The sequence below is a fragment of the Halichoerus grypus genome, chromosome 3 (genome assembly GCF_964656455.1).
Source record: "Halichoerus grypus chromosome 3, mHalGry1.hap1.1, whole genome shotgun sequence".
Classification (NCBI taxonomy): domain Eukaryota; kingdom Metazoa; phylum Chordata; class Mammalia; order Carnivora; family Phocidae; genus Halichoerus; species Halichoerus grypus.
The window spans coordinates 50525524-50543106 of NC_135714.1; the positions used below are offsets into that span (position 1 = coordinate 50525524).

Sequence of the window (17583 nt, forward strand, 5' to 3'; positions counted from 1 at the left end):
TTTCACTCTTAACTTAAAACCATTCAATACTTTTCCATTTCTTTCATATAAAAAAATCAGTGACTCACTATGTCATTAGTGGTATAACTCCTCTTAGTTCTCTTTTTAAGTCTTGTGCAAGCTAGTGTTAAACTTACTTTATTTAATCGTTGGAACCTTTCCTTTGGTCTTAGCTTTTTCTAACTTTTTAGAACTTAAAACTCAGCAATAAGAAAACATAGAACACAATTAAAATATGGGCCAAAGACATTAATAGATCCCTTACCAGAGAAGATATACAGATGGCAGATAATCATATGAAGAATGCTCCACATCATATGTCATCAGGGGAATGCAAATTAAAACAATGAGAAATTATTACACCTATCACAATGGCCAAAATCCAGAACACTGACACCACCAAATGCTGTCAAGGATGTGTAACAACAACAAAAAATCAGAAAACAAAAAACAAAAAAACTCCCTACACATAGCTGGTGGGAATGCAAAATGGCAGAACTATTTTGGAAGACAGTTTGGTGGTTTCTTACAAAACTAAACATACTCTTACCATAGACTTCAGCAATCATTCTCCTTGGTATTTACCCAAGTGAATTGAAAAATTATGTATACACAAAAACCTGCACATGGATATTTATAGGAGCTTTATTCATGACTGCCAAAACTTTGAAACAACCAAGATGTTCTTAAGTTGATAAATAAACTGTGGTGCATCAAGCCAATCTGAGAAGGCTTGGAATCTGTATGATTCCAACTATATGATATTCTGGAAAAGAAAAAGACTATGGAGTCATTAAAAAGATCAGAGGTGTCAAGGGTTTCAGGGAGAGGAAGGGATGAATAGGCAGAACACAGAGGATTTTTAGAGTAGTGATGCTTTTCTATATGATACCGAAATGGTAGAGACATGTCATTATACATTTGTCTAAACTCAGAATGTACATGAAGAAGGTACGACAATGTAAACTATGAACTCTGGGTGATAATGATTTATCAATATAGGTTCATCAATTACAATAAATATACCACTTTGGTGGGAGATATGGATTAAAGGGGTAGCTATGCATGTGTGAGGGCAGGGGGTATTTGGAAAATCTCTATACCTGCCTCTGAAATTTGCTGTGAACAAAAAGCTGCTCTAAAAAACAATGCCCAATATATATTAGACTTTGCATATAATGGTATATATATTATACACCACCATGGCCCATCAGAAAGGCCAAAAATTTTAAAAAGACAAATGTATATATACAAAACAAAGATGTGTTGCTCCAAAATTTTCATATATCAGTGAGGAGAGTAAATTGGTAAAACCATTTAGGGAAAATGTTTGGCATGATCTACTAAAGCTGAACATATGCAAACCCTATGAATCAGAATTTCCATTCCTAGGTATAGAGCCTACAGAACACATACACGGATTCTCTAATGACAGGCATATGAGTGTTCATATCAGCACAATAGGATGATAAATATGGGTACCTAAATTGCAGTATAATCACTTGCTGGCATACCATAAAGGAATGAAAATGAATGATCCACAACTACATGCAACAATACGTATCTTAAAAATAAAGGTGAGTTGAAGCAGCCAGATTGAAAAGACTGTACATTGAGTTTATTTATGTAAAGTGAAAAACAGTCAAATATATTCCGTAAGAAACTGAAATGTTGATTCTCCAGGAGAAAGTGATGGTTTTTACCTGAAGGCTAAGAGAAGGCTACTTGCACACTGGCAATACACTTTCTGAATCTGGTTCCTGGTTTCATAGCTGTTCAGTTTGTGAAAATTCATTGAGCTATATACTTAGGTTTAGTTTTCTATAAAACTTTAAAAAGTCTTCTTGGAGAGCTAAATACTAGTATCACTATATGGTACTTTAATATACATATAGCATATACACAACATAGATTTTTATATATGCATAGCATAAATATTTAAATATCTGTAAGGATATATCCAAATACTGTGGTTGACCCTGGGATGTAGTATAAGGATGTATTTCAATTTTATAAGGATAAATTTCAATTTTTTCCTAAAAAACTTTTTTAAAAAATGTGAATTTCATTGTAATATAAAAACAATTTTAAAAATTTAATAGATTGCATATTAATTTAATACAACATGTATTTGTATTGGAGCACACTCAAACATTTCCCCATATTAGTCATCCAGGTCTATTCCTTTGACTGCTTCTTCCTTCTTTTCTCTTTTCATTCCTCTACCTCTCCTTTTTATCCTTTTTTCCCTATTTATACCTTTTTCTATCTTTTTTTCTTTTATAGATACTGATATAAATATCCATCTATTTCTAAATATATATTTTCATAATAAATTATTTAATGAGAATAAAATGTTAGGAGTACTATCTTAAGAGTACCAAGTCAACGTTTATTTATTTATTTATATATTTAAGATTTTATTTATTTATTTATTTGAGAGAGAGCACATGAGTGAGCAGGAGGAGGAGCAGAGGGAGAGGGAGAAGCAGATACCACACTGAGCAGGAAGCATATGTGTGGCTTTATCCCAGGACCAGAGGTCATGACCCGAGCCCAATGCAGACACTTAACCTACTGAGCCACCCAGGAGCAGCAACAAGTCAACATTTATGCACATCTATGGATATCTTGATATACTTTGCTTTTTAATTTCCTTTAAGCATTGTGTATTAGATACCAATTTTTAACACAAAATTTCATAGTCCTCTGAAGTAAAGTTTTAAGTTTTTCTTACTATTCATAGGAAATTAATAGCCAAAAGATGATCTTTACAATTTGATTTTAATTGGTCTTCAAATTTATTATTATTATCATCACTATTATTATCATATCCTCTGCTCTTACCCATCTGTAGAACATTATACTCCAGGTTCCAGTCACATCTTTGTTGACCAAGTTTTGGAATACACCATTCACTTTCATATTTCCCACATTTCTCAAAATATTCCCTTTCAGGAATGATTTACCCCAATTGGGTAGAACCCTCCCCATCCTCAGCACCTAGTTTGAATTTTTATCTACTGTGTGAAATATTCCCTTTTCCCACCAGCAGCAATAATTGTCACCATCTTCTTTGCTTCTATACTATGTTTATATTGCTTTATAATTAACTAAATTAACTGGAATTTATAAGGTCCTTTCCACAGTCTTTGGTACATAATAAGCTCCCAAAGAAGGTAAAGTAATAAAATCAATAAGGCTTAATGATATTATCAAAATAACAAATATAATATTGTTATAAATTATAACATTGCATTTCCTTTTCACTGGGTATTAAGCTCACTTGGAAGTAGAAATAATACTTTATGTATTATTACATATATACAACCATATTTCAATTTATAAACACACATATGCACAAAAATACATACACATATATTTTTCAGATATTCTAGAATGTAGGAGATGATGATATTTTATTAAATAAAAATGAAATGTGAAAATGTTCTTACTCCCCCTTCCATTCTCTGGAAACTTATTTATCCTAAAAGCTAAGTTTAAAAAACAAAAAAAAAAAACTCTGTGAAATATTTATTGAACAACTTCATTATGTTATATCTCTTTTGGTAATTATTAATGATCCCAAATCAGAGGGTTTGTCTATATTATCTTTGATGTCCTCATTCAAGCACAGTGCCCAGTTCATCTGAAGTTCTTAGTAAATATAATTTGTCATAGAAAGATTAAGTGACAAAACTAATGCATTAGAAAAAGTGAATTTTCTTAGGTTTTAAATCTCTTTATTATGATGTACAATAATATAACTATGCTCTACAGTGTACATATATATGTAGAAAAATGTATGTGTATATTTATGCTTGCTGTATCTTTAATTTCAAATAGTTTGGAAATATGTTAGGGAAGCCACATGCTTATGTAATTATCTCAAATATACATTAAACTCAGAAACATAAACAACATAAGTGCTTATTTTATATCTTGTAATTTATTTAACTGTTTTTTTCACACATTCTAGTAATGAGAAGAGAGTTATCCTTGCTTGAATTTTTTTTTTAATGCTGCTCTTTTTGGGATTAAATAGTAAGATTGACCTATTTTATACCCAATACATAGTTTATTTATTTATTTACTTAAACTCAATTAGCCAACATATAGTACATCATTAGTTTTTGATGTAGTGTTCAATGATTCATTAGTTGCATTTAACACCCGGTGCTCATCACATCACATGCCCTCCTTAATGTCCATCAATACATAGTTTCTAAATATGTATTATTTTATTAGGATTATAATTCATCAAAAAATTATACCCTAGATGTTTATATTTTCCCCATCAAGATTTTAAGAAGAGCAAAACTCCTCTATTGATACATAATTTTAATAAATTATTAAATCTATATATTTAGTTAATTTATTTAATAAATTGCTGAATCTATAATTCATAAAGGAGTTTTTCATATATAAACAGTTAAGTTCCTAAGCATTCTTTTTTAATATATTCCTATATAGGCATAACTCATTTTGTTGCTCGTTGCTTTATTGTGTATTGCAGATATTGTGTTTTTCTATTTTTTACAAATTGAAAGTTTGTGACAACCCTGCATTGAGCAACAATCAGCACCATTTTGTGTCTCTGTGTCACATTTTGGTAATTTATATTTCACAATTTTTCATTATTACTGTTTTTCATGGGGATTTGTAATCAGTGATTATAACTTGCTGAAAGCTTGGATGATGGTTAGCATTTTTTAGCAATAAATATCTTATAATTAAGGTAGGTATATTTTTTTACCCATAACGTTATTGCACACTTAATGGACTACCACATAGTATAAACATAACTTTTATATACGCGGGCAAACCAAAAAATTCATTTCACTCACTTTTTTTTTTTTATATATATTCATTTTATTATAGTGGTCTGGAACTAAACCTGCAATATTTCCAAGGTATGGCTGTACCCATATACAGATTAATTAACCTATAATTTAAATAAAGAATAACTTCCTTGGTAAGTGAGGACATAGCTATTGAAAGACCAAAGCTAGTAAAAACAACAGCACTAGTGATAATAACACTACCCATTCTGAACAATCAATTAACCATGCAACTGGCAAGTTCCTTCACCATAAGGAATTCCAGGATTTTCCTTTCCATATTAGTTAAGAAGAAAATTCAAGAAGAATAAGAGTTAAAGGAAATATACTTATCTATTCTTTCATCTTTTAAAAATATTTTCATTATTTTTTCAATATCACTAAAATCTTCCAAAATTTAGAAAAAGGAAAAAAATGAAAATCTATTTATATTTGTACTTGACTGACATTAATTTCAGTAAGGTGTTGGAAGTGTTTGGCACAAGATGTCATACATAAGTTAGACACACAAGAGAACACCCAGATACACCAACACATTAAATAATAACAAGCATTACTTTTGGAAATGAAAATTTTGGACTATGTTAAAAAAGAATTTGAGTATTTAAATTTAATTAAACATAAACACATTGCCTAAGCACATAATCAAGAATATAGTACCTCTATGCTTACCAGTTCCAGAGAACTAAGTGCCTCATTGATATATAAAATGTGTAAGATTTCAAATTCCCAATTAATCCCATTTAATTCTTGGCTTTGTAATAACTGCACTTCCTGTGCTTTATTTTAGCATAAAATATCAGTTTATACTTGAATACTTAGTCTTGAGTCCGAAATACATAGGGCAGGATAGCAGCCTGGAAACCAAGGCAGAATTCCTTCTACTCTGGTAAATCTGTTTTTCCTCTTAACTCCTTTGACTGGAGAGGTCCACCCACATTATGGAGGATAATCTTCTGTGTTTAAAATCAACAATTTATCAATGTTAGTCACATCTACGAAATACCTTCACAGCAAAATTTAGACTAGTGTTTGAGCAAAGACTGGGCACGAAAGCCTAGGCAAGTTGACGCATAAATCAAGTTACACAGGGCAAGTAAGAACAACCTGTGTGTGAATTGCATGACATTCAATGCAGAATATTCTGTAGCCTTCAGGCCTTGAGGTTTATCTGGGAATTATATAAATCACCGAAATAGCACAGAAAATAGCACTGAAACTTAACAACTTGACAGTTTTCTCATGGAATTTGCTATCCCCGTTTTCTGAAAGCATTGAAAATATGTTAAAAGTAATTTCCTGGCTTTTCTCTATTTGAGAATCATTAAAAGTCAATTTGCACAATAATGAAATGGTCAAGGTCCATAACCTGTGAGGTAGTTTACATGTTTACATTAATCTTGCATATCATTCCTTCGTCTCCAAGGAAATGCATATGTGTGTATAATAGTTACTTGTAAAGAGATGCTGCTTCAAATAGACTTAAGGTTAATAGCATTAATTTCTTTTTCCTTAGAATGCTATGTTTTGCCAGATCACTTTATTGAATTTCATTTTAATTCTCAGTATTCTCTGCTAATATTGCCATATGATAATGAAATCTAAAATTGAGAAGCAAAGAATAAAGTACAAAAAAACAGATATTTCAGTTACTTAGGTAAGTTTGCTGTTGGTCCAGAAATGGAAACAAGTAATATTTCCCCAGGCAAGAGAAAAAGAAAACCAATGTCCCTGTGGGTTGAAAATTTTAATCGTTGGGGTGCCTGGGTGGCTCAGTCGTTAAGTGTCTGCCTTCGGTTCAGGTCATGATCCCAGGGTCCTGGGATCCAGCCCCTCATCGGGCTCCCTGCTTAGAGGGAAACCTGCTTCTCCCTCTCCCACTCCCCCTGCTTGTGTTCCCTCTCTCGCTGTCTCTCGCTCTGTCAAATAAATAAATAAAATCTGTAAAAAGAAATTTAATCGTACATAGTAGTGATAATAATAGTCTCATCTTTTTTTTTTTTTTTTTTTAAATCAGTTAACCACTGTATCTTAATGTGGTTCTCATGGATAATGATCCAACTTTGTATAGGGCCATGATTAGTTCTAATTTTTTCTTCTGTGGATATTAATCTCTAAATTTCTAGGTTTATAGCATTTGCATCTAGATCCTTGTGAACTTGTTAGTATCAGTTTATGGATTTTTGGAAGAACTGTGGTGAGCAGAACCTTGGTCCCCTCCCTTGGTATTCTTTTGAGTAAAACCATGCTATAAAAGTGGCAATGATCTTGGCTTTGACTCTGGGTGCATTGGACTTGGTCAGCTGCTTTTCACTGGCAGCAGGGATCAGGATGTCACAGTCAGCTTCCAAGATGCACCCTTCATAGGGCTTTGCCCTGGGGAAGCCCAGGATTGATCCATGTTACAATCTGAAGTCTTCCAGTTCCTCTGGGTCAGTACCATCTGGATTCCATATGCTCCCATCAGATTCACCAACACCAAAACATTTAGCACCAAAACGATGTAAATATCTCATAGAGTGCAGGCCTACATTACCTAATCCCTGAACAATGAATGTTTCATCTCCAAACCCTGGTGTCATTCCTAAAATACTCATCTAAGAAGCTTCATTGGTGAAATTTTCAATCCCATGGAAGACTCCCAGGCCAGTAGCAGAGATCCGCCCGTGGATTCCGCCCTGACTGATGGGCTTACCGGTAACACAGGCATGGGCATTAATATCATAGTGCCTTATGGTGCTGGCATAGGTGTCAGCAATCCAGGACATCTCCCACTCACCCATGCTCATGTCTGGGGCAGGCACATCAGTGCCAGGACCAATAAAGCCCTTCTTCACCAGCTCCATGGTAAACCTCCTTGTGATCTTTTCCAATTCATTATCAGTATAGTTCTTGGGATTGATCTTAACACCAGCCTTGGCACCCCCAAATGGCACCTCAACCACTGCACACTTACATGTCATCAAAGAAGCCAGAGCTTCGAGTGCGGTCGGAGCTGGGGCCAGGAACACACCCGTTGCCCAAGAACAGCCAGCTGCTGACCACTTCGGCTCTGGACGAGTCTGAGATACGCTGTAAGGCTGACGCCTCTGAGCAATAGGTGTGAGCATTTTCAGAAGGTGGCATGGTCCTCAAGTGAGTTACTGGTATTTTACATCAGCAAAATAACTCAATTTTACAGATAGCAACAAAAATAAAAGCTGTTTCCCTTTATGCATTTTATTCTCTTAGAATAATAAGTACATGCTGCTGTAATAAAATTGCCTTTAATCACTTACCAAGTCTAACCTTGACTCAAGCAGTGAATGCCTATAAATATAATAAATGAAAAAAAGCTAGTATTTTTATAATATAAAACAGTATCATTTATAGCTTGTCAATCATGTATTGTTGTCCAGCAAAAATAAAACATCTGATAGAGAATTAAGTTATCTTCATACCTGCAAATGGTGGAGGCTATTTTTGTTAAGACTGTCAGAATTTACTAACCGCAATTACGACGTATAGTCCAAAGAGTACAGTGACCTCCTCATCACATTAATTAATTGTTCTCCTTTGAAGATCTACTGTGTTGTCTAATTGAACAATAATTCAAGTAGAGTGTCCCAGAAAAAAACCACTTGGGCTCCCACTTTGGAGTCTAGCTGGCGGCTCCGAGCCCTGCCAATGGCCCCGACTAGGCCTGACTTGGTGTCTTCTTTGAGAGGCCTGAATTCTTGCACACAGCTTCATTACCATTGGGCTGGAAACAACCTTGGGTTGAGTGTTTTGTTTGGGAGTTATTTCCCCAGGGCCTTTTGAACAGTAGTGTCCCAATGAACTACTAGAGATTATTTATGTAAAAATGAGATTTTTTTTTTTTTTAAACAACAATATCCTTTCAGAAATTTCTAACTACTTTGTAACTGCATGACTTAGCCTGGTGATAAAAGCAGTTACTAAAAGTCTACCTTTTTGGGGCGCCTGGGTGGCTCAGTTGGTTAAGCGACTGCCTTCGGCTCAGGTCATGATCCCAGGGTCCTGGGATCGAGCCCCGCATCGGGCTCCCTGCTCAGCCAGAAGCCTGCTTCTCCCTCTCCCACTCCCCCTACTTGTGTTCCCCCTCATGCTGTCTCTCTCTCTCTCTGTCAATTAAATAAATAAATAAAATCTTTAAAAAAAAAAAAAGTCTACCTTTTCCAAAAAAAAAAAAAAAGTGTGTTTTCTTTACTCTTTGTCCAGTATTTCTGTGTTTTGTGAAGGGAAAGCTTTATAAGACACTGAGTCCACCTTCATGTCTGAATCTCTTTTAGACCCAGGGCTGACAAATCCAACCCCAAATTTCATGAGTTATTTAATCACTGCATATAAAATATTTCTCCTTCCAATCACACTTTAGATCTTCTGAACCTCCTATTTTATTTCAATACCAACTTCTTTTGCAAACATATTTCCTCTTTCTGAATGTCCTCTAAGGTTGCCATATTTAGCAAATAAAAGCCCAGGACTCCAGGCCACTTTGAATTTGTGATAAACAGCAGATAAATTTTTAGTGTAAGTATGTCCCAAATATTGTATGTGAAATTTATATTAAAAAATCTATTTGTTCTTTATCAGAAATTCAAATTTTACTGAGTGTCCTATCTCAGCTTTCAAATCTAGACCCTCTGCTAGTCTGTCATATATTACTTGCTCCACAATAAATTGTCACATGGTTTTCCACCTGACTAGAATGTATGAATCCACGTTGTTTTGCCCATAAAAGTTTGTTCATGCTTTTATAATGGCATTTAATATCATGATATCTGATATATTTGTGAGCTTCCGACAGGCAGAGATAATGTCCTATTCATCTTTGCACCACAGCACATACAAAATGTCTTTACTTTAAAAAACAATCAGTTAATCTTTGTTGAATAGATTAATATTTTGTTTGCTGCTCCTTTTGATTTAGGACTAGCCTTTGAAAGAAAGAACACAATAGTAACAATAACTAATATTTCTTGAGTGTTCTCTATATTCCAAGCATTATTCGATGTATTATTTCTGCTCTAATGTGATATATGAATTGTAGCAAAACCTCAGATTCTTCACAATCCTGCATTAAAAATATAAGACGAAGAACAGGAAACTCAAATCATATGCATTTTTGCAATCAGAGTACCAACAATTATAAAAATTCTAATAATTATACTAGAGCATATACAAGACAGGTTCTTTTCTAATAAGTAACAAAATACTACAGTAGATATAATACTTTACATTAGAATGAATAAAATGAGGGAGAGACTTGATATAAAAGGTACAAGGAAGTGCTATGGTTGTTTAGTTGTGGAGACATGAGAAGAGTGTACAAATCTGGTGGAACTATGAAATAAGCATATCCAGGAGAGATTATGGTGCTAAACTGAGCAACAAAAAGAGCATGAGATGATTGGGTATCATGGAAAGTACTGCATTGTATTACAGTTTGCTGTTTCCAGTTGTGTATTTCACTTTGAGTGTGATTGCCTTTATCTGGAGGAACAAAAAATATATTTTAAAAACGTTAGGCAAGGGGCGCCTGGGTGGTTCAGCCAGTTAAGCCTCTGCCTTAGGCTCAGGTCATGATCTCAGGGTCCTGGGATCAAGCCCCACATCCTTCTCCCTGCTCAGCAGGGAGCCTCCTTTTCCTCTCCCTTTGCCATTCCCCCTGCTTGTGCTCTCTCTCTCTCTCAAACGAATAAATAAAATCTTAAAAAATAAATAAATAAAGTGCTATTTTAAAAAAAATAAATGTTAGAGAAAATGCAGTATGGACAAATTCTTTGTTATAGTAACATCATTCCTTATTTACCAATTGCATATAAGCTATTTTACATTATAGAAACCCATTAAGGTGCTGATTTCATGAGCTAATTTTCCCAAAAAGGCTATGCACTTAAGAACTAGTTTTTATTATTATTTTAAGGAGAAAATATCTAGGGAAAAAAATAAAGTTTTGTAACATGTCCATGGGAGTACAACTAATAAAATTGGAGCCAAGGTTCCGATCTAGACCATTGGAAGGCATAATCCTCACTGTTACCTATGAAGATGTGTTTGCATTTTTGAATGGTTGTTCTTCTATTGAAGTTGTAAGTATTGATGTTGATATTTCAAAATTCCATGACTCATAGGCCTAGAAACATAAAAAATTCCATCTTTATGTCCTCATGCTATCTACAGAACATAACATGAAATTTAACATGTTGATTCCATCTTTTTTTCTAAAGTATCCTTTTTCGAACTACAGTATTTTAATCTCAAAATGTTAAAGTTGGTTTGTAATTTAATAATAGTTATGACACTCAGATCTTATTTATCGAATTTGATGCCTTCAGATCTATAGAGATAAACCCTTGGCAGCCGTGTGTGAATTTTATAAACTTTTCTCTGCTTCAAGCCAATTTGGCCATTGCTGGAAATATTATTCAAGTAGAGCAATCATATTCTATTTCTCTGAAATTCAGAATTTTGATTGATGCTTTTCACTCACTTTTTGATATGATTAGCATTATATTACATAAATTTAGGAAAAGTGAAGCAATTATATCCTATCACATGAATAAAAAAAGCAGAAAAACCAATTTACAATATTTAAGAAGAATGAGGCATATTTTCACAGAGAGGAGAGGACAACAGACAATACATCTGTATTTTCTCACTTATTGATAGTTTTCTAGTTCCTGGTTCCATCCAAGATTTAGCTAATCTTTTGCTCTTAGTTTATAAGAACCACTATATATCACTAGGAAAGGCTTTTTTTTTTTTTTTTAAGAAGGGATACACAAAAATATTTTAAATAATGTTTTCTTTCAATTGTACATGCTATTTCATTACTAAAAGAAATTTGAAATGATAAATTAAATATAATTTTATAGTACCTAGGTTGATCAACATTAAATATTAATGGCATAAAAGAATAATTTGTGTGAAGATAAATTACATTATGTGAATTCAGGAGTTCTTTGCTGCATTAAATTAAAGCAAACAAACAAGAAAAACCTTATGCTACATTCCCAGATATTTTTCTTGAAATCTTACAGAAATTCCTCATAATACCTGGTAATAAAAACTGACTCTCTTTATGGAAAAGGAACTTACTAACTATATATTTTTATATACAAAGGGCTTTAAAGCCCAAGACTAAACATTTTAAACAGGCCAAAAATAGTGACATATCTTGAAAGAAATCCAACACTGCTAGTTTTTGGCAGCGGGGAAAATATTTTCTATTAGAATTTGTTTTTTTTTGTCTCAAAAAATGTCATGATTGTTCTTGATAATTTACATTAAAAATGAAATCCTTAAATATTCTTTGAAGTTTTATTTTATCGTTTCAAAAAGTATACAATGTTATGCTTTACAGTACGCCTTTGATTATACTTACCATAGTGTAAATTATATATTATACAGTAAAATCAAGGTTTGAATGTAATTTTCTTTGATATCAAGTTCAAATCTGCTGATTTCTCTTATTATAAGATGAAAGACAGACACATGGAAAGAAGTAAGAATGCATGATTTATTCCAGTTCAAAAAACAGAACACAAACTCTACAAAGCTGATGAGGAGATTTTTCAGCAGCAGTAGACAGTAGGTGTCTGTCAGAAGCAACATTTGAGCAGCCTGAGGCCTGCTTCAGCACATCATTTTCAAAGTAAAAAGAACCAGTGAATCCAACCAAATGGGTTATCTTCCTTCTCTGTTTTGAACTGTCTTGCCATTGGCAGTGTGAGTCTCCTCAAGCAGCTCTATAAGCTAATAAGAGCTTTAAGTAATTCAGCACCACCTGTATGAGGATACATTGAATTTTTATTCCTGCTTTTAAATAATAAAACTATTATGATAATCCCCAAAAGCTACTGCTTGTATTTTTGCTCTACAGAAAGATTTTCTGTTGCATACAAGTGCAAGTATTCTATCTTCCCACAAAACTTAGAAAAATATCCAATCTTGTGGTTAGATGTAGCATAATTTTCTTTCTTAAACTGTGTGCCTTTATAATGAATAGCCTTAACTATACTTAGTGATGAAAGCCTAAATTAAATATCAACACTTCAATGATTGGTCATGGTATTCATAAGAAAGTCTCTTTTATGCAAATAATGTATAAACTAATCTGAATTATAAATTTACTGCTAATTTTGTAGCTAAAAATAATGTAATTGCTACAGTTTTGCCAAGAAGAAAAGCAAGGATATTTTTAAAAATAATTTTAAAACTTCAAACACTGGAAGATAATTTTGAGTGAAGAAATCTGCAAACTGTACCGGGGCCTCTCTAAGCTGCTTCATATGGTCTGTGCTATTGAAATGCTTTGTAGGTAGCAGTACATTGCCCAATTGTGTACTTTTTGGTGTCCTTATTAGTAGCTCTTAATTTTGCATATCACCATCAAATAGGAAATACATTTTAATTGCACTGAGTCAAGATTTTTAAAAAAATGTATTTCATTAAATTATTCATTGATAGCTATTCATTTGCCATCATTTGGTGCCAGGCACTCTTCCAATCCTTAAGGATATAGCATGAACAAAAAAAGCAGCTGTCACCTTCTTATGGAACTTATATACCAGTGGGAAAGATAATACAAAAAAAAGTAAAGTATAAATGATGTTAGGTAGTGATAAGCATTCTGTAAAAAACAGATATGGAAGGTTTAATACATTTCAAAAGAAATATTGGGTGTGGGAATTATTTAGTATTAAATATGAGGGATAGAAAAGTTTTCACTGAAAGTAATGTAAATTTTGAATAAAAACTAGATGGAGATGAGGGAGCAAAGTTTTAGATAATATATTCTAAAGGCAAAAGCCCTAGGGAAATAGCATATCTCGTATATCTAAGGAAACAGCAATGAGGCCAAGATGGCACAATAAGAGTGATGGTTGTGGTCAAGGAACAAGGAATGAGATCAAGTAGGATAAAAGATGATGGGAAAGGATGGGTAAGATTGCACTGGAACTTATATGCAATTTGACATTTCTCTAAAGAGAGATGTGAAGCATTGCTGGCTTTAGTACGAAAGAATGCCATACACTTTACAGGATCACTCAAGTTTGTGTTGAGGCTAGAATGAAGGTGGGTAATGCTGATGTAAGAAGACCAGTGAGGAGGTCATCACCAATGCAGGTGAGAGATGATGGTGACTTGAACCAGATCTATGCAGTGCCAATGATGGTGGCCAATTATAAATATATTTTGAAGCGAAAGTCCACCAAATTTGCTGACAAATTGAATTATAAATGTGTAAGAAAGAAAAAGTAAAAAAAAAATACTCCAAGGTTTTGGATTGAACTATTGTTACATATTAATTTCTAATAATAACAATAGCTAAAACTTTGAAAGTAAGATACATCACATGAATGGGCAGAGGTGGATGAAAAGACGAGTTTTGAACATGTTTAGTTTCAGATGCTTATTTGACATCCAAATAATGATCTGAGTTACGTGGGAAACCTTTTAAGTGTGAGATAATCAGACTCACATTTTATTTAACCACATCAATCACACTACTTTGTTAACCAAATACCTACCTTGTACCATGCCATATTCTTGTAGTTTTTTTGCCTTTGAACAAACATTGTTAATGACATACTCTTGAACTGGTTTATTTTGGCTTTATTTAATTGATCCCATAACCTAATTAATTATGGGATATGCTTTGTCACCTATTACCTCTTAAACCAAGGTACTTTTCCACTGTAAAACAAGTAAAAAAGAAATAAACAAATGATTGCTAATACTAAGAAATAAAAAAAAAAAAAAAAAGAATAACAAAGTGGAAGGGGGCAGTCAAGGCTAATGAAATTGGAAATAAGAAAATGCTTGTTAGCAACATAAATATCATATGCAATGAACACATCATCCATGTTCTAAATGGGGTGCAAGGGGGAAAAATATATTGGTTACTATTAGAACCTGTAAAAATAACCAATAAAGAAATTAGTCGCGAGCTAAAGACTTTTTGAGTTGAGAACTTTTTCTAAAGTCATTTCTTCAGGAAACAAATAGCAACTCAAAAACACCAAGCCAACTATTACTTATACTATTCATAATCCTGTTTAGCACTCCTAACAATGTTTCACCAGCACACAGATGGTAATTTTGAAGTTTGCTCAGATTGTGCTAGAAGGTAAAAAGTTTCCAGGTTATTGGGTTTGCCTAAGGGGGAATGTTTTAGCCATTTTAATTCTCTAGTGAGTTTTTTAGGAGGATTGCCTGAAAATAAATATCAGATTGTACTAGTGGAAATGTTTCAAACAGTTCTGCTTTTGGAACTTAGAGTAGAACTGCTCTTGACTGCTGATTATTCCGGATAAAATCTCACTTTGTAGTTTGTTCACACAGCAACAACACAAAACAATACACCATGTCTGAGAATTTCTTAAGTCATCTGTAATCTCCACAAATTTTCACTTTCCTGTATTTTTATACAACTGGCACACTCGGTTGAGTGACTTATGTTGGCCTGGTAATAAGTTGGGTAAATTCAGCCAAGACTTGTATATAAACAGATTTACTATGGCCCACTTAAAAACAATTAATCTCCAATTACACCCTGAAAAAGCCAAGGATACAGACCTGAAAGGCAGTTTATATATTTAGTACGCTTAGAAATCATCCTGGCTATATTAGTCTCCTAGGCTCCTTAATTATCACTGACTTACTCACAGACTTTGTTAGCAAACTTGGGGGTCAAACAACTAAAAGGCTGTCCACTGGCGTGTGCAAGAACTCACAGTCTTACTTTTCTCATGATGCTTGCTAGAAGTCTGGCAAAGGATTTACACTGGATTATTTAAAAAGGACCAACATAATGTACTTCAAATAAATAAAGTTTATTAATTCGTATCAGTGTTGTTGTGGCAAATAAGAAAGAACTAAGAGACCTGCATGTGGGGAGGATCATGTTACTAACATGATACTAATAATGGCCTCACCCACCCACTTGAGCTATTGGTCAAGATCCATTTTCCGCTTCCTGGGCATCCGAGGTTATACAACTCATCTTGCTCTCATTTTGTAGCTTTTCCTCAGCAGTGTGAGTTGGCATTGTCTCCACTGCTTTGCCTCCACTCTGAAGGGTCAGAATCTCTTTAAATGGACCATTACCTGACATGGGAATTCTAGGGGGAAAAAATGTCAAAACTTAAAGCCTTACACATCTCCCTAAACTTACATTATACTCTGTAAAAAACATATAACCTACAGCAACTGATTTTCTAATTTACCAATATGTTATACCAACATATTTAATAATAATAAATTTATATATTCATGAGAATTTTTAAAAATTTTATTGTTTTTTATTTTAATTCAAGTATAGTGAACATACAGTGTTGTTATATTAATTTCAGGTGTACAATATAGTGATTCAACAATTCTATACATTACTCAGTGCTCATCTGGATAAGTGCACTCTTTAATTCCCATCACTTATTTCACCCATCCCCCCACCCATCTCCCCTCTCATAACTATCAGTTTGTTCTCTATACTTAAGAGTGTGTTTCTTGATGTGTCTCTGTCTTCCTTCCTTTATTCATTTGTTTTGTTTCTTAAATTCCACATGAGTAAAATCATATGGTGTTTGTCTTTCTCTGACTGAATTATTTCACTTAGCATAATACTCTCTAGCTCCATTCATATTGTTGCAAATATACATGAGAATTTTAATACTTGACCACGTTTCTACTACATGGGACATGCGTGGTATGTCAGTCTCAGTTTCATTAGAAAAACGTTACCACTACATGTGTTAGGGAAATAAAGGGGATAAATGTAAGAATAAGGGCTTACATATATGTGGATGGAGCTTAGGGGACAAAGATCTGAAAGACCAGACCTGAAGCATATGAGAAACTGGCATCAGTGCGAGTTCTGAGGAGCATAGCACGTCTATGGCTATGAAACAGGAGCAAGCTGAGAGGTCTGTGAAACCACCAGTATACTTAAAGTATCAAAACACAAACTCAGTGGAGAACTGCTAATCTGACACCTCTAGTATTCATGATAGAGAATCAGGAAGTCATGGAGAAGTCTGCAGGGCCATGTTGTCTGACCACAAAAAAAACCCTCCAAAAATAGCAGTTTGCCTGTCCGTTTCCCATCCACCTTCCAAATATCTTGTGAGCTCCTTTTATTGACAAATTCTAGCCCAAAACACAGAGGTCAAAGAGATTCTCAGAAATCTACGCCAGAGGGCGCCTGGGTGGCTCAGTCATTTAGCATCTGCCTTCGGCTCAGGTCATGATCTCAGGGTCCTGGGATCAATCCCCCGCATCGGGCTCCCCCCACTCAGTGGGGAGCCTGCTTCTTCCTCTCCCTCTGCCTGCCACTCTGCCTACTTGTGCTCTCTCTCTCTCTGTCAAATAAATAAATAAAATCTTAAAAAAAGAAAGAGGGGGCACCTGGGTGGCTCAGTCGTTAAGCGTCTGCCTTCAGCTCAGGTCATGATCCCAGAGTCCTGGGATCGAGCCCCTCATCAGGCTCCCTGTTCCGCAGGAAGCCTGCTTCTCCCTCTCCCACTCCCCCTGCTTGTGTTCCCTCTCTCGCTATGTCTCTGTCTGTCAAATAAATAAATAAAATCTTAAAAAAAAAAAAAAAAGAAATCTATGCCAGAGCTTCTCTCCTCATTAGATGAAAGTAAGCAGAGATGATACTGAGCTAACCAGATAACACAGGGCAGTGCAACCCTTCATAAACTCAAGAGATATAAATATCTCCTTATACATATTT

The 17583-nt window shown here is 34.2% G+C and overlaps 1 pseudogene; it reads right to left on the reverse strand.

The window, feature by feature from the left end:
* Window positions 1-7009: 7009 nt before the first annotated feature.
* LOC118522326 (glutamate dehydrogenase 1, mitochondrial-like) lies at window positions 7010-7813 on the reverse strand (annotated as a pseudogene).
* Window positions 7814-17583: the final 9770 nt, after the last annotated feature.